General features: G+C 37.9%; 1 protein-coding gene and 1 pseudogene across 2 annotated transcripts in view; one reads left to right on the top strand and one right to left on the bottom strand.

Annotated features, from left to right (window-relative positions):
• SEPTIN10 (septin 10) overlaps positions 1–24530 on the bottom strand; it is an 80103-nt gene that overhangs the window by 54047 nt on the left and 1526 nt on the right. The window lies entirely within an intron of this gene.
• Positions 1028–19648, top strand: LOC138165602 (60 kDa heat shock protein, mitochondrial pseudogene; annotated as a pseudogene).

Raw genomic sequence — 24530 nt, forward strand, 5'->3', positions numbered from 1 at the left:
GAAGGAAGAAACTCAGGATGCTTAAGTTTATATTACACTATTACTGGTTGGGGTGTGGGGGTGGGAAATAGTAGTGATACACATCATAGTATGCTCCTTTATCCTCTCTCCTTCCTTGACTTCTGTGAAACTGCTCTTTCCTGGTTCTCTTCCTTCTTGCCTGACTGCGTCTTCAATCAGCCATCACAGGCAGTTGTTAATCATCCATCTCTCACCACCTAACTGTGGCTTCTGTTATAGGCTTTCCTTTTCTTCTGTCTGTTTCCACTAATTTAATTACCTCTAAGCAGATGACTATCAAATATATTTTTTAACCTGAATCTCTCTCATAAATTCTGATCCCACAACTAAATAATGGACATCTTCACTTAGACCAGTCAGTCAACAAACATTTATTAAAGGCTTACTGTGTGTCTGATCAGTGTTAAGCATTGGAAATTCAAAGAAAAGTAAAGTCATGATCCTTTCCCTCAAAGAAGTCACATTCTAATGGAGACACAACATGTAAACAATCAGGTACACATAAGATTATATATGTGTGTGTATGTGTGTAAGTTATAAAACATGTAAACAACCAAGTATGTTGCATGTGTAAGTGTAGCTATTTATTGAGGTATTTTGTGTGTACCTGGTTGCTTACTAGATAAATAGAAGAGATGTAATTGGGACACAGTCTCAAAGGGAAGGGAAAGAGGAACACAATGGTGGAAAGTCCTCTTTTGAAAGGTGGGATTTGACCTGTCTTAAAGGAAGCTATGGTATGGTAGCCAGGTGGCAAAGGTGAAAAGAAAGAACATTACAGCAATGGGGAATAGTTGGTAGAAAGGAAAGAGTCAGGAAACAAAATGTCATGTGCAAAAAGCATCAAAAAAGCCAGTGTCACTGGATCACAGAGCACATGCAAGGGATTTTCACCTCATGAACTTTCATGTAATGAACTGTGTGGGGATCAGACAGCTGAGTCGGGGGGGGGGGGGGCCAAGGGAAGGGAAGTGAAAGACTCCCACTGTTTCCAAATGCCAGGCCTATGGATGCTGACCAGACAGGATACCGGGCTGCATCTATGGGAGAAGAGCACACACCCAATGAGTGTGGATATTGGCACCTCAAGGAACAAGAACATTTTCAGGACAGGGTAGCTAAAGGATCTAACTGTAGCTTAGGAGAGAAAAAGAGTGCCTGAGATTGGGTTCCCTGACGGAATTCTGAGAATAACAGTAAGGAGGACCTGAGGCCTGAGGTGCTGTTAGCCACAACTCAGGATTAAAACCTAATTCTAATAATAAGCTGCTAAAAATAAAATATAATAAAAATAAGTAAGCAAAGAAAAAAATAACTGGATCATTGATAGCTACTGCTATTTGTCCTTCCTTCCTGAAGAGGACATGACATAAGGGAAGTGATGCTATGGTATGAAAGTGAGGGAAGGCTGTACAAAGTCACCAATCTCATTTTCTCCTCCAGAATCATCTGGGTCCATAGAGCAGGACAAGAAGAGATGGCCCAGGATGCAGTGGGGGAACTTGGCCTTTTCCAGCTCAGGCCTTTAACAGTTCTCAGTTTGACTGAGGCAACACCCATTCAGTGATTAAGGCTTAATAAGAAATGAGGCAAAGAATAGCCTCTTTTTTTATTTTTCTTTTTGCAGAGGGGAGGGCAGGGCAATTGGGGTTGACTTGCCCAAGGTCACAAGGCTAGCAAGTATTGATGTAATTGTCTAAGTGTCTAAGGATAGATTTGAACTCAGCACCTCCTAACTCTAGGGACAGTTCTCTATTTGCTGTGCCACTTAGCCGCCTCTGGTCTCTTTTAAAAAAAAAATAGATCTGGGAGGGGAAGACCCTCAGGGTTTCTGGGCAAATCAGAATGACCAAGTAGGGCTTGGTCTGGGATCTACTGTTGGCTAATCAATGAGAGCCAGAGTGATTTGGGGTTAAGATTGGTGTTTAAGAGAAAAAAAATGTTTCAGAGATTAAAATTAACATTCCCTTTGGGCAGAGCACCTGCAGGTAAATGTGTCATACGCTATATGGACAGAGGGAAAGACCAAAAGAAAGATGGAAAGACAGAGAGAGAGAGAAAGAGAGAGAGAGAGAGAGAGAGAGAGAGAGAGAGAGAGAGAGAGAGAGAGAGAGAGAAGGCATGTTGCCCAAGTGGAAGTTTGGTTCCCAGGGAGCAGCTCCTTTTCTACTCACAGGGATTGCCTGTTTATCCTTGGTTCTCAAAGAGGACCATAACATATCAGAGGTGATACCATAACATTCAATTGAATTAGGTTTAAGTGACTGAGGGCTGTGCAAAATCACAAGTCTGATTTTCTCCTCAGGAACCATCCAGGTCCAGTGCCTCTATATCTGAGCAGGACAACCCAGACAGTTAGTATGGTGTAAAAGAAATTCTGGGTTCATGTTCAAAGGAAGATATCGAGGTTTAAAAAGCCACTCCTATCATAAAGAGTAATGTCAAATGGTCACAAGCCCAAAAAAGAATTCTTGGAGGAATTCAAAAGTCAAGTAAGAGAGATCAAAGAAAAATTAAGAAAAAATAAATAAAAGCAATCCAAGAAAATTATGAAAATAAGGTTAACCAATTGGAAAGAAAGGTCCAAAAAATAACTCCTTGAAAACTAGAATTGGGCAGCAGGTCACCTAGCCTCCCCCCAAAAACTTACCCTTAAAGAATGAGTGGGTAAAAGAACAAATAATAGAATCAATAATTTCATTAAAGAAAATGACAATAATGAGACAACATAACAAAGCCTATAGGATATAGCAAAAGCAGTTGTCAGAGGAAGATTTAAATCTTTAAAAGCTTATATCAATAAAATAAAGAGCAGACTAACAGATTAGGTATGCAATTAAAAAAAACTAGAAGAACAAAATAAAAATACCTGATTAAATACTAAATTGAAAGTCCTAAAAATTAAAGGTGAAAATAAAATGGAATGTAAAAAAATTGAATAAAATGAAGAGTTGATTTTTACAAAAAACCAATAAAATAGATAAACCATGGACCAATTTAATTTATAAAGAGAGAAAAAAGCCAAATCACTAGTATCAAAAATGAAAAGAGTGAATATACCATCAACAAAAATAAAATTAAAGCAATTATATAGTTACATTGCCCAAATATATGTCAATAAATTTAACAATTTAAGTGAAATGGAAAAATATTTACAAAAATATCAATTGCCTAGATTAGCATAAGAGGAAATCTATTTTAGGGGAAAAAATGAATAGGCTATAAAGAGAAAAGCACCAGACCAGAAGGATTTACAAGTTTATTCAAATATTTAAAGATCAACTAATTCCAATATTAAATAAATTATCTGGAATAATACATAAAAGGGGGGGGGGAATTCTACCAAACTCCTGTTATAAAAACAAATATGATATTGATACTTAATATAGGAAGATTAAACACAGAGAAAGAAAATTATAGACCAATTTCATTAATGAATAAGGATGCAAAAGCTGGAAATAAAATACTAGCTAAAAGATTACACATTATGACCAAGCAGGACTTTTACCAGGAATGTAAGGATGGTTTAACATAAGGGAAACTTAACACAACTGATTATATCAATAATAAAACTTTTTTTTTAAATCATGTGATTATATCAATAAGTGCTGAAAAAGCTTTTGATAAAGTACAGCAATCATTTCTAATAAAAACACTTCAAAGTTTGGGAATAAATGGATTTTCCCTTAAACTGATAAAAAGTATTTACCTAAAACCATCAGCAAACATTATTTGTAATGAGAATAAGCTAGAAGCCTTCCCAGTAAGATAAGGTATGAAGTAAGGATGCCCACTGTCACGAATATTATTCAATATTATACTGGAAATTCCAGCAATAGTTATAAGAAAAAGAAATAGAAGGAAGCAGAATAAGGAATGACATAATAAAACTATCTCTTTGCAGATGATATAGGGTTCAGGGACCTCTCAAGGACCCAAGTGGAGGACAGGGTGATCTGAAAAGAATTCACAGACTCAAACATTCTTTAAGTCTGACAAAGGTTTATTTCTACACTGTTCAGCTGGCAAAAGTACTTAAGGAACCTGTGATCTTAGAGGGATACAGTTAAAGTTTATATAGGGTAAACTATAGTAAACCATGAGCCAGGTATGCTAATTAGGTGATTCAGGGGGGTTTAGGGAGTGGTTAAAGAGTGGTCAGTTCTTAAAAGAACATGTACTTTTTGTATCTACTGTGCAGGGGATTTACCCAAAGGTCACTAGGAAAAGCCCAAGGTAGGGGCCACAGGGAGGGTTTGGTTTCAGACCTGCTACCTCACTAAATTACCTACCAGTCAGGGCCAACTGAGGATTGTCCAGTCTGCCACCAATCAATGTCTTGTTTGACAAGATAGATGTAGGGAATATGCATATGTCTAAAGTCTAAGATACATATAATGTGGAGTCCAGGATGCATATAATGAGGTAGGGAGTTGCACTGAATATCTTTATGAACCAGTACAAAGACAGTTCAAACTAATAATTCCCACAGGTGTAGTTTGCTATTGTACCAGGAAGAGGGATAAGAGTTTTGCTAGGGCCCAGTCATGGGTAATTGCTAGGTATAATGTCCTTGGGCTGTGGAGAAACTTCGAGGGATAGTGTTTTGAGGCTAGGGAGAAATATGGTTTTGGAACTGGGGTCCAAGGATAGGCACCCAAGCACCCCATCAATGATATATTTGGAAAACCTCAAAGACTCAACTAAAAAGTTAGTTGAAACAATTAATTTTAGCAAAGTGGCAGGATATAAGATACATTCATATAAATCATAAGTATTCCTATATATCACAAGCAAAACCTTGAAAGAAGAGATAGTAAGAGATACCCCATTTAAAATAATTCTGGACACTATAAAATACCTGGGAGTATACCAATCAAAATAAACCCAGGAACTACATGAACATAATAATTGATTCTTCCATTAAAAACACAGGCCTAATTACATTACCCCACTCCACTCTACCCTTTACTCAATAAACTCCAATGGCTTCCTATTGCCTCCAGAAGCAAATACAAAATGCTCTTTTTGGCATGCAGAGTTCTTCATAATCTAGCCCCCTTCTACATTTCCAGTCTTCTTACACATTACTCCCCAACACGTACCCTTCAATACGAGGACATTAGCCTCTTGGCTGTTCCACAAATACACTCCATCTCTTGACTCTGGGCATTTTCTCTGGCTGTCCTCCATACCTAGAAATCTCATCCTACAATCCAACTTCTGACTTGCCTGGCTTCCTTTAAGTCCCATCTAAAACCCCACCTTCTACCAGAAGCCTTCCCTAAACCATGTTAATTCTAATAATTTCCCCCCTTTTGATTATTTATTTATCCTCCATATAGCTTGCTTTGTATATATTTGTTTGCACAGTGTCACCCCCACTAAATTGTAAGCTCCTTGAGGGAGAAATTGTCTTTTGCCTCTTTTTGTAGCATAAGTGCTTATAGCACAGTGCCTGGCACATAGGAGGCACCTAATAAATGTTTACTGAATGAATACTGTGAACTCTTTTCTCCCCTATTGTTGTTCCTCCATAACCTCTAGGAAAATAAAATTTAAATTAAAAAAAAAAGAATTAGGGGCAGGAAGACAATAGTGAAGCAGCTTGGTTAGAGAGAAATTTCATGTAAGAGCATAGGAAGACTGTATATGTATATTTATATATCCATATATGGACAGACCTATCTATAGAACAATAAACCCAAAGAGGCAGACCTTCACAAGAGTAAGAAGATCTTAAACACTACACTAAGGAGTAGAGACTTTAGTAGAGATCTGTCTCAGGCCAGAGAAAAACTATTTTCAGTCATAAAATCACCATTACCATTAGCCTTCTTGGGCTATCAACTTCAGAGGCATTAAAAAGTACCTAAAACCTAATAATGACTGGCAATTATACCCATGATAGCGTTAGGTAGTTGAGAAGACATTATTTGAAGTAATCAATCTAATTAATCAGAGATCTCACATGACCAAACAAATCTTAGCTGATATTTTTGTTTTCAGCTTCCATCATACCTGTCAATATACATGGCTTATTTTTCTAGTCCATGCATTGTTTAATAAGCAACTTGATTGATAAGCAAATTTTGTTTCCAAGACAATGAATATGTGACAACAGGATATGTGTTGCAGTTTTTATAGGAAAATTCCATATAATCTTCATTAAGTTTTTCTATTCAAAGTTCATATCAAATATCCCCCTTTGTTTATTCATTTCCTGAGCTTCTGAGTACTGCCCAAAAGCTTTCTTATAATCTCCCTGTGGGCAAATATTTTGATCAGGAAGCCTGAGTCACCTAGAAAGACTATAAATAGCTTTGTCAAGTTAATGTTTTCCAGACATTACTTGATAGTTACTTTTTTTTAAAGTGGGGATTAAAATGCTTTTCTTGTAAAAATTACAGTGCCAAAAATATGTGCTAATAACAATAAGAAGTGACTATCTTCTTGACCTTCATAGCAAAAAGCAATCATTTTAAGGTCAAGAAATTTTTTATCTACAAGGGGTACAAGAAGAATAACCACTCCACAAGATGAAATCCTAATGTCAGTCAACAAGCATGTAACAAGTACTTACTATGTGAAACACTGATAAGGACTAGTGATACAAATATAAACCAAAAGGAAAATAGTACCTGCCTTCAAAAAGCTGACCATCTAATGGAGGAAGTTAACATATATATAAAAGAAGATGATACTAAAACATGGAGAAATCTGAAAATTACCACTAAGCACTCCTATAAATTGCTCACTCAATACTTCAAACTTTGTAAAAGAAGGGCCTAAGAAATGGAGCTATTTCATATACAAATGAATGAAAAAGGCATTTATTAAATGCTTATTATATGCAAAGCACTGTTCAAAGTGCTTAGGACAAAAAGAGAAAAAGACAGCCCCCCCCCCCCCAAGTTTATACTTTAATGGGTAGACATCACATCTGGAAGGTGGTATAGCTCCTTGTCAGATGGGAAGGTCCCATGGTCCTTTGACAGTACTGGCAAGAGATATTAATGCCACTTTGTTAATGCATTTTCACTGATGAACTTATATCATTTTGTGATGGTGAGCTGTTGTACAGTGTCAAGGACTTTGGTAGCAAGAAACTCTTTTCTGGATCTTCAATTCCTTCGAATATAGCCCCTGCAGGAGCCGTAGCTAGGTTGAATCTCCACAGGGGTTACTTCGCAAGATGATGGCTGAGGGCACCAGTCTGGACTGCCACTCCGATGTCTCTTCGGTCCAGTGTCCTAGGCTATCTCCATCAGGGTATGAGAGAAGGTGCTGGTAGTGGTCTGACTTACCTTGCTGCTTTAGCTAGGTTGGCTTGCCTGCCCTATGTGTGGCAGATGATTGACAGCTCATGGGGTTACCCAGGCCTTTCTCCACAGGAGTTGCATCCTTGAATAATGTCTGTAAGGGCTAATCTAGAAATAGGACTGTTGATCTACAGCAGAGATGTCAATGGCACTGAGCCAGATTAAAATATAATTGTGAAATGTTTTAACAAAAATACAACATAGATAAATGTTAATGTGAGGTTTTCTAAATTGATATGAAGCCCTCAGGGATCCATTTGTATTTATTTGAGTTTGGCAGTTCTACAGGGTGCTTGCTGCCACTCCCAGAACTCCTATGCCCTTCTGCCTGTTGGTAGCAGCTGGTCAGAAGTTATTACTGGTGGTAATGAGGGAGGTAATTCTCTCCAGTGATTTCATTCCTTAGTGATGGCTATGGGGACTAGACTAGAAGCAGATCTAGTGGTTTTGGAAGCACTGCTATTTCCAAGGCTCTTGGGCTCAGGATCCTGGGCTGTCTTCATAAGGGTGTGAGGGAAAATGGTGGTTAAGTTATTGGTGGTAATGGTGGTGGCTTGACTTGGCTCAAACATGCTGCCTTCCAACAATCCCTCGGGATTCCCTGCTACTATATACTAAATCTCATTAGATCAGTATAGAATTGAGGGGAAGTAAGGGCATTTCTGTGTCCTCTGGGTACTGTTTGTATACCTATTTATCCTTGGTTTACTTGTTTAATATTTTATTTTTTTCTCTAATTACATGGATTTTTGTTTGTTTGTTTTTAAACAATTGGGGTTAAGTAACTTGCTCAAGGTTACACGGCCAGTTATTTTGTATGGATGCTAAATATCTGAGGCTGGAACCGATCCCAGGTCTCCCAACTCTGGGGCCGGCACTCTTACTCATTGTGCCACCTGGCTGCCCCCATGTTAAAACAATTTCTTAACCTTTTTTTTTTTAAGTTTTGAGTTCCAAATTCTCTCTCTTCCCTCTCCCATTCCTTGATGGTAAGCAATTCAATATACTTCATACATGTGCAATCATGTAAAACATTTCCATATTAGTTATTTTGTACAAGAAGACACAAATTTAAAAAAGAGAAAGAAAATGAAAAATAGCAGTTTTTCATCTGTATTCAGACAGTATCAGTTCTTTCTCTGGAAGTGGATAGTATTATCATTATTAGTCCTTTAGAATTGTCTTGGATCACTGTACTGCTGTGAATAGTTAAGTCATTCATAGTTCTTCACTGTTCAATATTGCTATTAGTGTGTATAACATTGTTCTGGTTCTGCTCACTTCACTTTGCATCAGTTCATATAAATCTTTCCAAGTTTTTCTGAAATCATCCTGCTTATCATTTCTTACACCACAATAAATAATATTTCATCACAATCCACATACCATAGCTTGTTTAGTCATTCTCCAACTGATGGGCATTCTCTTGATTTCCAATTCTTAGCCACCACAAAAAAGAGCTGCTATAAATATTTTGGTGCAAATAGGTCCTTTTCCCTTCTTTTCTTTTCTTTTTTTGATGTATGTGGGATACAGACCTAGTAGTGGTATTGCTGGATCAAAAGGTAGGCACAGTTTTATAGCCCTTTGATTAGTTCACAACTCCACCAACAGTGCATTAATGTCCCAGTTTTCCCATATCCCTTCCAACACTTATTTTCTTTTTCTGTCATATTAGGCAATCTGATAGGAGGTGGGGTGGCACCTCAGAGTTAATTTGCATTTCTCTAATCAATAGTAATTTAGAATATTTTTTCATATAAACATAGAAAATTGTTATTTCTTCTTCTGAAAACTGTCCATTCATATCCTCTGACCATTTATGAATTGGAGAATGACTTGTATTTTTTACAGATTTGACTCAGTTCTCTATCTGAGAAATGAGGACTTTATCAGAGATATCTGTTGCAAATTCCTGTGGGGCACCCCCCCCCCAGTTTTCTGCTTTCCTTTTCATTTTGGTTGCATTGGTTTTGCAATGCAAAAACTTTTTAAGTTTTATATAATCAAAATTATCTATTTTATACTTTGTCATGCTCTCTATACTTTCTTTGGTCATAAATTCTTCCCTTATAGCTCCCTTATAGCCCTCATAGCTCTGACAAACTATCCCATGCTCTCCTAATTTGCTTGTGGTTTTTTTTTTACCCTTAATATATATAATATATATTATTATACCCTTAATATATAATAATTTTGATGAGTAAATCATGTACCCATTTTGACCTTATCTTTGTAGAAGGTATAAGATGTTGATCTATATCTAATTTCTGCAATACTATTTTCCAGTTTTCCCAGAAACTTTTTAAATCAAATAATAGTTTTTGTTCCAAAAGCTTGAATCTTTGGGTTTGTCATACACTAGATTATTATGGTCATTTACTATAATGTAATGTGCTTAATCTATATTCCACTGATCTACCACTCTATTTCTTAGCCAGTACCAGATTATTTGATCATTACTGCTTTAAAATACAGTTTGAGATCTGGTACAGCTAGAACACAGACTTTCATATTTTTTTTTCATTGATTCCATTGATATCCTTGAACTTTTGTTCTTCCAGATGAATTATATGATTTTTTTCTAGCTTTATAAAATAACTGCTTGGTAGTTTTTTTGGTATGGCATTGGATAAATAGATTAATTTAGGTAGAATTGTCATTTTTATTATATTGGCTCTTGGTTCACTCATTTATTAAAATGGAAGCAATCTTTTAAAAAATGAGGTAGCCCTCATGGCCAAAATGTTGTGTTTGGGGTTTGGGGGTTTGTTTGTTTTTTGCTTTTTAGAGGGGGGAATGCAGGGCAATTGGGGTTAAGTGACTTGCCCACAGTCACACAGCTAGTTAAGTTTTAAGTGTCTGAGACCAAATTTGAACTCAGGTCCTCCTGACTACAGGGCCAGTGCTCTATTCACTGTGCCACCTAGCCACCCCAAACAAAATGTTTAATGATTTTCCCCAAAGGACTCTAGTTAACAATTATTACTGAAATTCACTACTTTATACAAATTTGCCATATCACCTAAGCTTGACCATGAGACACTGGGGAACAAGTTTCTAAACTAGCTGTATATCTTAATTCTCTTATAGTCTTTATGTCTTGAGAGAAAAAATGGCCTATGCAGAGAATCAGTGGGTTCTAAAGTATTCTACAGAACTCCCAATATCTTATAAGGTATCCCCTGGAATTCCATTAAAAGGAAGGTGAGGAGATGGAGGTAGCCATGTTGCACATTTGTAAGTTCCAAAACTTCCAAATGCTGTCTTAAAAATTGCGCCAGGATTTAGGAATCTTTGAAAGATAACCTGACAATTATATATTTATTAGGGTTAAGTGACTTAGAATGATCTTATGTTTCAAATGAAGTTATAATATTCTTAGATCAATTATTTTATTAATATAAAGGTTACAGATAAGTCAGAAAAAAGGAAGCATCTAATTTTCATGAGTCAATGAAATGATAAAGAATCCTAATCCCACCTGCCCTCCCCTTCGCCACTTATGTAAATATAAAGTACTATATAACAGTTTTGAGAAATGACCCCAAAAGAGCAGCAAAGATGGCTCAATGGGAAGAAACAATAGAGCAATACTCTCTTCTAAAACTACTCCAACATTTAAATTCAGGAAGAACATCAGACTAAGTCATCAGAAAATACAAGGAGAAACCACAGTACATGACTTTTCTAGCCCAGGTCAGCATAAGGACAGTCAAAGGCCATTTAGCTCCACGAAGGCCCAAGTAGTATCTTATAACAAGGGACTGGGTTGAGGCAGAATGAGGTCAGTGATACAGAACATTCAAGGATCATGAACAGGAGCCAGCTATGTCACTGGCACATAGTAGGCACCTTATACATTCTGATTCATTCATGCACATTGAACTTAATTTTCTTTTTCCATTTACTGTGAGAAATCAAGGAATATGAGCTTCCAGGTTGGGAGGAGAGAATGCCCTTCCAGATTCTCACTTGGATCTAAAAGTCACTTCCCCAATATGATATAAGGTTGTGTACTATAGACTCCCTCAACTCAAAACTACAGAACTAGAAGGCATATTACATATCACATAATCTAACTTCTCTCATTTTTAGATTAGACCAAAGGCCAGAGAAGTGATTTACTCATAACCATCCAACAAATTTTATAGTGCAATAGCCTAGATGTCCTGACGTTGCAGTCTTTACAGTTCAGGGCTGTGGCAGGTAGGTTTATACAAGGGTACAGTACAGTGTCATATTTTAGTGATGCTATGATTTCCAGGACAATACAGAGGAAACTAGAACCCCATTAATATAAGCCTATAAAAGTAGGAACAGGGAAGGAAGAGATTTTAGGAGTCATTGTTTCTCCAGGTGTTCTTCAAATGTAGTCTTCTTCAAGGATCTTGGAGATAAAAGAGACCCAAGGCCTGCAGCTGGCAATTTTTTTCACATCTAAGACACAGGATCAAGAACAGGAGCCAGCAGTGTCATTTTGACCCCAGAGCTCTGATGGGGCCTGTGGTTGCTTACCAAGGCAAAGAGCCTTCTCAGATTCAGCCTGGACTTAGGATGAAGCTGTGTTCTAGGCAACTTTTGTGCTTCTGACCACAAACCTCACAGAGTTGGGCTGGGATGTGCTACAGAAAACTTGCAGCCTCCAGGCCACACGTGTCCTTCTAGGTCTTTGGATGCAGCCTTTTGACTGAGTCAGAAGTTTTACACAACAAATCCTTTTATTAAGGGGATTTGTTCTTTTAAGTTTAGATTCAGTCAAAGGGCCACACTTGAGGATCTAGAGGGCCACATGTGATCTCTAGGCTGCAGGTTCCCCACACTTAGCTTTAACCAAGGGTGAGCCTAACTGATAGGAGATTGGGGCCAGCAACAGTCTAGTCAAGTTCCAAGCAGGTATGAGCCTCCAATCATGTCACCCAGGCTAGAAGGGCAAAAGACTTTATCCTATATACTTTATATATACTATTTTGTAATTTAAATTCTTTTTAATTCAACGAAAGTATTCATTTCAAATTAACATTTTTAAAGTATTGACTAGAATTATTAAATATTATTAAATTATTAAATATATTATTAAATATAAAATACTCAGAGCATTCCATTTCTCCTAGTGTGCAAATTTCTCCCTACCTCTAGATTCTGGCTCTCTAAGTTCCTGGGATTCAGCATCAGTCATCTGCTTAGTTTCATTGTACTGTAAATAAGTTTCAGAGTATTACCTGAATCAACTGCCTTTTATCTCTAATGAAGGAGATTTATCAAAAAAAAAAAAAATCAGGGATACCTCCGACAAAAATATATTGGGGAGAGGCAGATGGAAATATATTAGTGGTATGACTTTTAAAAAATACTAAACAAATACATGTTGTTATATTTTTTTACATCACCCATATTTCTTAATGTATTCTTTTCTCTATAAAACCCACAGAGCCAATACCTATAACAAAGAATTTTTTTTAAAGAGAGAGAGAAAAAATTGTCAGCAAAACCTATATTTGGAAAAAATCTGATACTAAATGCTGGGTTCCACATCCCATCCAAAAAGTGCCACCTTTCATCTCCCCTTTGGGATCAAACTTGGTCATTAAAAATTTCAGAGCATTCAGCTTTGATTACTTTATTACTATTGTTTCCATTTACTTTGTTGCAGTTGCTGTTCATATTGTTTTCCTTGCTTGCACTAGTTCATATATCTTCTCATATTTCTTTGTGTTCATCACTTCTTACAGCATGGTAATGTGCTATAACATTTCTCGTCAGTAACAAACATTTGTTAACTAATTATTATTACTGAGGCAGCTAGAAGGAGAAGTAGACAGAGTGCTGAGACTGAAGACTAGAGTTCAAATCTAGACTCAGATACTTTTTAGCTGTGTGACACTTTGCCTCAGTTTCCTCAACTATAAAATGAGGATAAAAATGGCACCCACCTCACAGGGCTGTTGTGGATCTGTTTAGCAGCATCTTGATTTCTCATAAAGTCACTAGCTTCCCTTTGCTCCTTTCTAATTCTGAAGGAATGATTCTCCTCAGTGAGCTTTTGAGATTCTTTTTCCATCTGGCAAATTCGGTTTTTTAAGGTATTCTTTTTGGGTCTTTTTTGGGGCCTCTTTTGCCATTTGAGTTAATCTATTTTTTTTTTTTTCGCTTTTTGGAGGGCAATTGGGGTTAAGTGACTTAAGTCACACAGCTGGTAAGTGTTAAGTATCTGAGGCTGGATTTGAACTCAGATCCTCCTGATTTCAGGCCAGTACTCTATTCACTATGCCACATAGCCGCCCCTAAACTATTTTTTGAGGTGTCGTTTTCTTCATTCAGGTTGTTGAGCCTCTTTTCATGATTTTCTTGCATCATTCTCATTTCTCTTCCCAATTTTTCCTCTACTTCTCCTACTTGATTTTCAAAATCCTTCTTGAGCTCCTCCAATGGCCTGTAACCAATTCATATTTTTCTTGGAAGCTTTTGGTGTAGGAGTTCTGATTTTGTTGTCTTCCTCCAGTTCCATGCTTTGATCCTTTTTGTCCCCAATAAAGGAATCTAAAGTTGGATGGCTGTGCTTGCTTTGCTTCCTTTGCTTGCTCATACTGCCACTCAATTACTTGATTTTTGAGCTTTTTGCCACAGCAGAACTCTGCTTCCAGGGAGGAGAGCTTTGTCCCAAAATGGTTGGGATTTTCACAGCTGCTGGAGCTATTACTTGGATACTCTTTCTGTAGCCCCCCACAAGCTCTGGCTCACTAGTCACCCCAGGACCTCCACCCAAGACAGCAATCCAGATTCAGGTAGGTCAAGGCAAAAGCAATTACCCCCCAAACAGTTGCTAGTCCCCCTATGGTTGCCAGCCCCCCTTTGATCTACAGGCCAGTAGCTCTGAAGCTGCCACATGGAGGTGGCTGCACAGCTGTGGCACCTCTGCCACTTGCTGCTCTGGGGGCTGAGGGCAGACTGCACCTCTGTCCCCCCTAGTTCCAGCAGAGTTCTTCACTGACCTTTTACTTTGTCTTTGGCATTTTGGGGTTGATAATATCTTCTGGAAACCGAGACATCTGCTGGTGATCCACTCTCCTGAGGTCTTCTCCAGCTGCTGTTGGTCTGGGCTGCTCTGGGGCTAAAACCAGGGGCTCCCATGGGGCTGGGCTTGGCTCCCAGCATGCTGGGATGGACCCTTCCTGCCAGCCTGCCTTCAGTGGGAGGTTTGTTTCTCTCTGTCAGTTTGTGGGTTCTGTAGCTCTAAAGTTTGTTTAGAGTCATATTTTATAGGTATTTGAGGTGGTTATGGGAGGAGCTCATGAAGTTTTCCTGCTTCTATGCCACCATCTTGGCTTTGACCCCCACAGGGATGCTGTGAGGATCAAATGAGCTAATACTTATAAAGCACTCAGTAGAATGCTTGACATACAGGAGGCTTTATAAAAATGCTTATTCTCTTTCCTATTAATGGTCCACTATGTGCCAGGCACTGTGTTAAGTGCTAGAGAAGGGATACAAAAGAGAAAAACAGTCGCTGTCCTTCAGGAACTTACAAATATAACGAAGAAAGCCAACACACAAAATGGAGTTGGAAAGGGGCAGGGAGTAAAAAGACATGATGGAAAAGTACAAGGAGGTTCAAAAGAGTGCAGAGTTGAGTGGGAAATGAAGATATGGTTGGCCTGGATCCCCTCCCTTAAATGGAGGTTTTGGAGTTCATAGCAAATCAGAGGGGTAAAGGATACTGACTGATGAGGTGTAAGTACCAAGATTAACTGGATCTTGTAGGGCTATGAAATTTCCCAATGATAAGGTTTCTGAGGGTGTGATAGAAAGTCCAAAGAATTCCAAGAGTCCAGAACTGGGTGAACCCCAGCCAATGGAAATTTACTTTGGTTCCACTTCTTTGCTACTACAACAAGTACTGTTATAAATATTTTGGTGTATATGGAGACTTTCTTCTATTGATTACCCTCTTGGAGTATATGCCCATCAGGTATCTTCTAGGTCAAAGAATATAAACATTTTAGTTACTTTTTCTACATAATTCCAAAGTGCTCTCCAATATAGACTAATTCACAGCTCCACCAACAGTGCATGGGAAGGCCTGTCTTTCTGTCTATGACCCTTCTAATACAGATCATTCCCATCGTTTGCCACTTTGGTCAATTTGTTGGGTATGGAGTCAAGTCTCAATTATCGAGGACTCTTTTCCGTGTGCGCCCCATGCACATATCCCTCACTCGTTGCTGCCGATCTGCACCATGCACTTGACTACCTGCCCCCACAGAAATGCTCCAGTTATCTAAGTCATTCATCAGATAAGGCCAGTATCTAGGGCACTGCCCCCCACACCTGACATGTGCTTATACTAAAAATGTCAAATTCAGAGCAGATGCCCGAGCCTTAATGCCTCAAGGTGTAGATCTTTCCAGCTGATGCAGTTGCTGTTACTATGGGGCCAAACAGAAGAACTGTGATCATTGATTGGGGAAGTCCCAAGGTAACAAAAGATGGTGTGACTATTGCAAAAGCAATTGACTTGAAAGACAAATATAAAAACATTGGTGCCAGGCTAGTTCAGGATGTTGCCAATAACACAAATGAAGAGGCTGGGGATGGCACTACCACAGCAATGGTCCTTTCGATCATTGATCCGTTGCTAAGGAAGGTTTTGAGAAAATTAGCAAAGGAGCAAATCCAGTGGAGATCAGGAGAGGTAATGTTGGCTGTTGACTAGGCCATTACTGAGCTTAAGAAGCAGTCTAAACCTATCACAATCCCTGAAGAAATTGCTCAGGTTGCTATAATTTCTGCAAATGGAGACCAAGAAATTGGCAACAATGAAAAAGGTTGGACAAAAGGGTGTCATCACAGTAAAGAATGGAAAAATCACTGGATGAGTTGGAAATTATTGAAGGCATGAAGTTTGACAGAGGCTATATCTCTCCATATTTCATTAATACAGGTAAGGGTCAAAAATGTGAATTCCAGAATGCTTATGTTCTCTTAAGTAAAAAAAAAAAAAGATCTCTAGGCTCCAATCTATTGCACCTATGCTCGAAATTGCAAATGCCCACCATAAGCCTTTAGTTATAATTGCTGGAGATGTCAATAGAGAAGCACTAAGTACAATGGTTTTGAACAGGCTAAAAGTTGGGCTACAGGTTAATGTAGTAAAAGCTCCAGGATTTGGCGACAAAAGGAAAAACCAGCTTAAGGATATGGCTATTGCTACTGGTGGTACAGTATTTGCAGAAGAGGGACTGACTGAATCTTAAGGATATTCAAGCTCATGACTTTGGAAAAGTTGGAAAGGTCAAACAAAGATGGTGCCTTCTTTGAAAGGAAAGGGTGAAAAATCCCAGGTTGAGAAATGTGTTCAAGATACCATTGAACAATTAGAAATTATGACTAGTGACTATGAAAAAGAAAAGTTAAACATTTGGTCAAACTTTCTAATGGAGTAGTTGTAATAAAGGTTGGTGGAACAAGTGATGTAGAAATGAATGAAAAGAAAGATCAAGGTACTGGGGGCGGCCAGGTAACACAGCGAGTAAGAGGACCGGCTCCAGTGTTGGGATGACCTGGGGATTGAATCCCAGGCTCAGACACTTAGCACCCACCCAGAAACACCTGGCCATGTAACCTTGAGCAAGTTACTTAACCCCAATTGCTTAGGGGTGGCCAGGTGGCTCAGCGAGTAAGAGCACCAGCTCCAGTGTTGGAATGACCTGGGGATCAAATCTGGGCTCAGATATTTAGCACCACACCCAGAAATAACTGGCCATGTAACCTTGAGCAAGTTACTTAACCCTGATTGCTTAAAAAAAAAAAAGATCAAGTTACTGATGCACTTAATGCAACACATGTTGCTGTTGAAGGCATAGTTCTGGGAAGTAGCTGTGCATTGCTTTGATGCATTCCTGACTTAGAAACATTAACTCCAGCTAATGAAGATCAAAAAATTGGAACAGAAATAATTAACAAGTCATTGAAAATTCCTGCAATGAACATTGCTAAGAATGTAGGTCTTGAAGGCTCATTGAGAGCTGAGAAAATTTCACAAAGCTCCTCAGAGATCGGTTATGATGCCATGCAGTATTTTGTGAAGATGGTTGAAAATGGGATAACTGACCCAACTAAGATTGTAAGAACTACTTTACTGGATGCTGCTGGTATAGCTTCTCTGTTTACTACAGCAGAAGTTGTTGTTACTGAAATTCCTAAAGAAGAGGAAGAACCTAGCATGGAAGGGATGGGTGGCATGGGTAGAGGCATGTTCTAATTTCCTAGAATAATCCTCTATCATGATCTGTGATGCAAGCAAGACTCAAGGCAGTGTTCTTCACTAACTTCAGAGAAGTCAGTTGGAGAGAGGACTGAAATAAAGACTGATATGGGAGAAAAATCACTATAACCATCAGTTACTGGTTCTAGTTGACAAAATATGCAATGGTTTACTGCTGTCATTATCCATGATAAAGATAATTTATTTTGTATTTTTTGAATAAAGACATCTGTACATTCTTAATACTGAGTGCAAGATCCATGTACCAATGTTTTGCTTTCAACTTAAACCAGCAGAGGCATTTTTACTATTATTCTGTTAATCAGAATTTTAGTGTTTGCCATCACTAGAAGGAAAGTTCAGAAGCAGCCTTTCTATGCAGATGAAGATTAATTAAAATTGTGTACAAAGTAGAGAAATATCCAATTGTATGATGACCTTTGTGTAATAAAATTGTTTAAAGTTTTTAAAAAGTCTCCATTATCTTGATTTCCATGTAATTTATTAGTGATTTGGAACTTTCATACACTTTTAACAGTTTGTAATTCTTTTATGAACTGTTTATTCATATTCATTGACCACTGTTGGAGGTTAGCTTCTGGTCTCCTATAATCATGTTCATTATCTATGTGGGTGTTCAGTCAATTCCAGTCATGTTCAACACCCCATTTGGGGTTTTCATGGCTTACATCACAGATCATGAGTGTTTTGACATTTTCTTCTCCAGCTCATTTTACAGATGAGGAATATATACAGACAGATGCATAGCTATTAGGTATATATGTTGCATATCACATATTCTTGGCAAAGGCATTTCTACAAAAACTTTTAACCTCCAGTTGACCGCTTCCCTTCTTATCCTAGTTGTATTCATCCCATTTGTACAAAAACATTTCCATTTCATGTAATCAAAATTATTTGTTACTGTTACATTTTAAAATCTCAGCTATACCTTATTTAAGAATGTATGCCCAGGGGCAGCCAGGTAGCACAACAAGTAAGAGCACCAGCCCCAGAGTCAGAATGACCTGGGATCAAATCCGGGCTCAGACACTTAGTACCCACCCAGAAACACCTGGCCATGTAACCTTGAGCAAGTTATTTAACCCCAATTGTTTAGGGGTGACCAGGTGGCTCAGTGAGTAAGAGCACTGGCTCCAGAGTTGGGACGACCTGGGAATCGAATCCGAGCTCAGATTCTTAGCACCACACCCAGAAATAATTGGCCGTGGAACCTTGAGCAAGTTACTTAACCCCAATTGCTTTAAAAAAAGAAAAAAAGAATGTATCCCCTATTTATCTGTAAAAGATACTTGTTCTGGTTCTCTCCCACTTTTTCTAATGGTGTATGTAGATATATAAATAAGAGATTTGGACTCATACTCCTAAGTTTTTGTCTACCTCAAAATCTATGATTATTATGTAATTTTTAAAACCTTGCTTTTTACCTAATAACTTTTGGAAAGCATTATAGTAATGCAGCAAGTTTTCATAAATCTATTTTTAGACAGTTTTTTATTTTTATACCATGAAATTAAAAAGAATAATGCAAGGAACTAGAAGCAAGGTCCATCCTTGTGAATATCTACACTACAGGAAGTCAGGTGGTATAAAGTAGATAGAGTATTAAACCTAGAGTCAGAAAGACCCAAGTACTATCAGCCTTAAGGCACTGACTAGTTAGTTATATGACCTTAGGCATGTCACATAACCTCTGCCTGCCTTGTTTTCCCCATGGTAAAATGGAGATAATAACATGTCCCACAGTTGTAGCAAGGATAAAATATGATACTCATAAATCACTTTGCAAATCTTAAAGCATATATAAATGCTAGCAATTATTAATACCTATTATCATCCCTATTACTCTAAACATATACAGGACTATTACTATGTACTTCACCTATAAAATAAGATGGGAGATCCATGACATCACCTACAGTCAAAGGCTTACCTTTTAAGGGATAACAACAGGGCTCTTTGATCTGGAGAGAACACTACCACCATAAAATAACTAATTAAAATCACATTTGTCTTAAGAAACAGCTTTCTAAAATAGGCTTTGTAATTTGAAGCCCAGAGAAATGGTAAATAAATGTTGGGGGGGGGGGGGCAGGGAGGAAGGAAAGAACGTTGAAATTACCGAATTTCTAAAGTTAAGACAACAAGCTTTTACTCCTTCTGCTGCTTCCTCCATTACTTACCCGAGCATAAGTGTGGGTTCTCTCCTCCTTTCTAACTTTAAACCCTTTACTCCACCCAAGATTTTAGATATGTATTATTTTGGGGCATATTTATTATAAGTGTTAATAGTCAATGTTATTTTTAACTATAATGGCCCCTGACCTTTTTTGTCATCTTAGTAATGTATCCTTCTCTATACTTCTGATAATGTTCTAACAACAGTGCACCATCAGAATAGGTGTTTTGTTAAAAGTATCATTACTGTACAGTGTGTACTACTGTAACAGTTACATGTTACCTTAAAACTGATTCTTTGTTTCAGCCATAAATACCTCACATTTCCCTAATCTGAACAGGAATTGAGCACCATTATCATATTTTTCTATTTATTTCATATTTCCTATAGTTCAAGGATCCAAACTTTCATCCCCCCTCGATATTCCTCCTGCCCATAGAACCCAACTCTATATTAAATAGTCTTTATGAAATGCTATATAGAGGATCACCCTGCTGTTGATAAACTTCCAATTCCATCCAGTTTGAAACTGAAGGCTCTACCCCTTACCCAAAGTTTATTGTCTTCTTTCCTGAAATGAATATTAAAAGTAGTTAACTTCATCTTAACCGGAGCTCTTAACTTTTTTTGGTATCATAGACTCCTTTGAAAGCCTATAGAACCTGTCTCAAAAGGTTTTTAAATAATTGAGAGGAAAAGCTAAATTTCAGCTAGAGATTAGTGAAAATAAAGCGGAAGGGTTTTTTTCCCCCATTCAATTTCAGAGAACTCCTGAAATCTATGCATAGATTGTGGACTCCAAGTTAAGAATACCTGATATAAAGCATTCAAAGTCTGTGAAAAACAGCAAGGAAGTAAGTGTCACTGTATTGCAGAGTTCATGGGGTTAGGGGAAGTAAGGTGTAAGAATAACGGAAAGATCTGAGCAGGCCAGGTTCTGAAGGGCTTTAGACATCACACAGGACTTTATAGTTGATCCTGGTGGTGACAGGAAGCCAACTGATGAGGGTGGAGAATGAAGGTCAGACCTGTACTTGAGGAAGATTGATTTCACACCTGAGGGGAAGTTGGACTAGAGAGGGGAAGTTCTTGAGGCATGGTTCTTGGAACCTTCTGGTTCCAGAAGGCTATTGCATAAATACACCACAGCCAGGTCTTAGAGAGATGTAGGGAGGGAGAGAGGAGCTGGCAGGGTCCAATAGACACTGAAACAGTGGCGACCATAAGATTTCAGTCATACTGGGAGAAGAGACTGGTCCAAGCCACAATTTCTTCCCATGAATCCCAGAATTTTAGTCCACTACCTAAGCAGACTACCTTTATGAGTCACTGTGGTCAAAACAATTCATCACCTGATAGTAAACCCTGATAATAAGTCCTCCCTACCTTAACTAGGTAATCCTCTAAGGGGTTCCATTGCCAACCCTTATTTAAAAGGTCTCTGACTTGATAGGACCTGCCAGAGTTTCCATTCCACTGGCAAACATTCAAAAGCACAGAGCTACCTACACTGCACAAGAAAGGCAACAGAGTAAGATTTTTTGTGAGGATTATTACGCTAATCTCTCCATATTAGTTGAAAAATTATAAATTCCATTCCACAGAGGAAAACTGAAGTATTAATGATTTGGTAACTTGCCCAAAATCACACATCTAGTAATGATGCTAGGAACAGAATAACTGTCCCCTACTCCCCACCCCACCCCCATTCAATCTACTAAGTTTCCTGTTACAAGTTAAATTGAATTTGCAATGTAATATAAAGCCCAATAACGCTGTGCTAAAAATTCAAATCCTGGATTTCTTATAGGATGGCCATACAAAAATTACAGAAGTACATGTGTTTTAAGTTGTTTCAATTGCTGTGGTGGATTGCACCATTCACTTTTATTGGGATTAAGGTGCATTCCATGATCCCGGAAGATTTTCTGTTTTAAGTTATTTAGAAGGTAAAGGAGAGTGAACAATGAATGTCATATGCTCTGAACAACAAACATAGTCTCATTAACAGAATGTCCTCGACCACTCAGTTAAATGCAAGTACCTGCTACATACCAGGTTCTATCTCCTATGCAAAGACTAGGGCACTATGAAGATCCTCTACATTTAGGAATTCAGGTTATATTTCCAGTACCCTATGCCAACACACTCTGCTTCAACAAAGATGCATATTTTTTTCGTGCCTACTTATTTACATGTTGAACATTCCTTTAGGAAAAAAGGGAGCTAGCATGTGATAAAGAAATAGAATAAACTAGAAAACATAGACAGAAAACAGCACACAATGATAGTATGACATTAGAGGAGTTTAAAAAACACTGACAAACTAAAGCCCCTGGATGCCTGTAAGGAATTAATAATTTATTCACTCAGCAAATACCACCCAGGAACTCAGGAGTAAGGTGCTATCTGCAGAACAAACATGTTTTTCCTGCCGTCAAGTTAATTATAAATTTACTGGGGAGAAAACCATATACACATAAAGTCAATAATGACATTACAAAAGATATCCTAAAGGATCATGTGACCAAGCACACAGGTAACAGTCATTAAGCGCTGTGAGTTAACAGGCAGGAGGCAGTACTATGATCGCTGCTGGCTGAACAAGTAAGGGAGACTTCATGGAGGAGGTGAGATTTGAGCCAGACCTTGAAGGATGGATAGGAATTGAATTGGGGAGGAGGGGGAGGAGAGAGAGGGAGACAGAACAGGGTAGCTAAGATAGTCTGATAATCAAAACAAAAAGGTGTTGGTGCAGGAATTCTGCAATTTGACAAAGTATTTGAAGGGGAAAAAACAAAATTAAGAAAACAGTTGCAAAAGCTTATCTTCAATTAAGCAGATATTTACTAAACTCAAAGGGAAATGAAAGAGAAGAATAAGAGAATCCAAGGTTTGCAATAACTTAAATAGAAATGAGATTTCTATAATACTATTCAGAACTAGTCAATAGACACAGAACTATCATTTGATGAAAAATTATGAGTAGCTCTCCAAAGATAGGAAAATGCAAGCAAGCACTTGTTAAAAATACACAAAGTCCTGCTGCTATCACAGAAGTTAGCAATAAACATGGGAGAGAGTATAGTATATTGGATAGAAAAACACCATCATTGGAGTCGGGAAAATTTGGATTTTAGTTCCAACTCTGCAAAATAGGCTGTATGACAATCCTTAATTTGTAAAAGACATTCTTCAAAGAACCAGAAAAAAGTTAGATAGATATAGATATACCCCAAAACAAAACCTTCCAAACCCTACCTTCAGTAGGAACCAAATAAAGGAATATTATCCGGTTCACAAACAAAAACAACACTTAAATTATAGAGATAATAAGATGATATTTTAGGGCGGCTAGGTGGTACAGTGACTAAAGCACCAGCCCCGAGTCAGGAGGACCCCAGTTCAGTTCCAGCCTCAGACACTTAACACCCACACAAAAAAACTAGCTGTGTAACCTTGGGCAAGTTACTTAACCCCAACTGCCTTCCAAAAAAGGCAAAAAAAAATAATAAGTTGATTTTTAAAATCAAGTCAGACTCAAAGGACACTAGGTACGCCATGAAATAAGAAAATCAGCAGTGGTATAGAAAGCTTCAATTGGACTAAGTTTTGATTTGATTCAGTTATGAATAAGGTTTCTAGATTAAGATATTTTCTGAAGCTTAATGATCAAAGAGAGCTGCAAGTTAAACAAAGTGTTATATAGCAGATTTTTATAACCTGTGGAAGTAATAGTGGAAATTAAACTAGACAGTGATAGATTGAAGTCCACTACTAATTAAACCTCTGGACTCTTCATTTGTTAATCAGCATTTAGCTGTCCTGCTCTGAATATCCTATGAGAATAATAACTAACATTTGTGCAGACACTTTAAAGTCTCCAGAGCACTTAACTGTAAAACAAGGTTAGATGAGATGGTCACCAAGGACCTTTTCACTCTAAATTATAATCCTATGAGGGCATAACATTATCCAGATTCTCACAAAAGCTAATGAAGTAGACATTACATCCCCATTTTACTGATGAGGACAGTGAGTGCTTCTATGCATATGTGTTTTCCAATTTAACATGACAGAACTCTACTTTTAGGGTAGTCAGTCAGTCAGTCACCTAGCATTTATTACACACTGACAGTAACAGACACCCAGCTACAGAGAAAAGCAAAACAAAACCAGCCCCTGCTCTCAGGCTTCTCACAGTCTTATGGAGACTCAGACAAGTGCTATAAAACAAAGCACAACTTTTAAAAATCTACAGTATAAGAAATTTCTGCTTTTTTGGACAAAGGGGAAGAAATGCTAAAATAGTGTTACAGAGACAGGCTTTGCATACCTTAGGATAATATATAAAAGTAAGCTATGCAATATCTAGCTCCTCGTGTTTTCTTACTTTGTGTAGTTCTGAGCGGCAGCAAGAAATAGTGGAGTGTGATGGAAAAGTGCCAAGACTTCGAAGTTAAATTCAAATTCACTTCCCACCCCAGCTTCCAATCTGTGTGACCTTAGGTAGGTTACCTGACTTCTCTTAAGACTCAGTTTCTTCTCTTAAAAGAAAGGTCACACTTAGTGATCTCTGGGATCTCTTCTAAATCTCTATGTTCCAAAGTCACATTTACTTCATTTCTGGGTTTTAATTTCTTCATATTTAAAATGGGAAAACCTCCTTCAAGAACAACCACAGGGCAACTGGGAGAATAAAAGTGTTATGAAGTTATGTTAA

This window comes from Petaurus breviceps, unplaced genomic scaffold, assembly GCF_028583685.1.
Source record: "Petaurus breviceps papuanus isolate PSGF00001 unplaced genomic scaffold, PetGlider_PUasm1.0 214, whole genome shotgun sequence".
NCBI classification, from domain to species: Eukaryota; Metazoa; Chordata; class Mammalia; order Diprotodontia; family Petauridae; genus Petaurus; species Petaurus breviceps.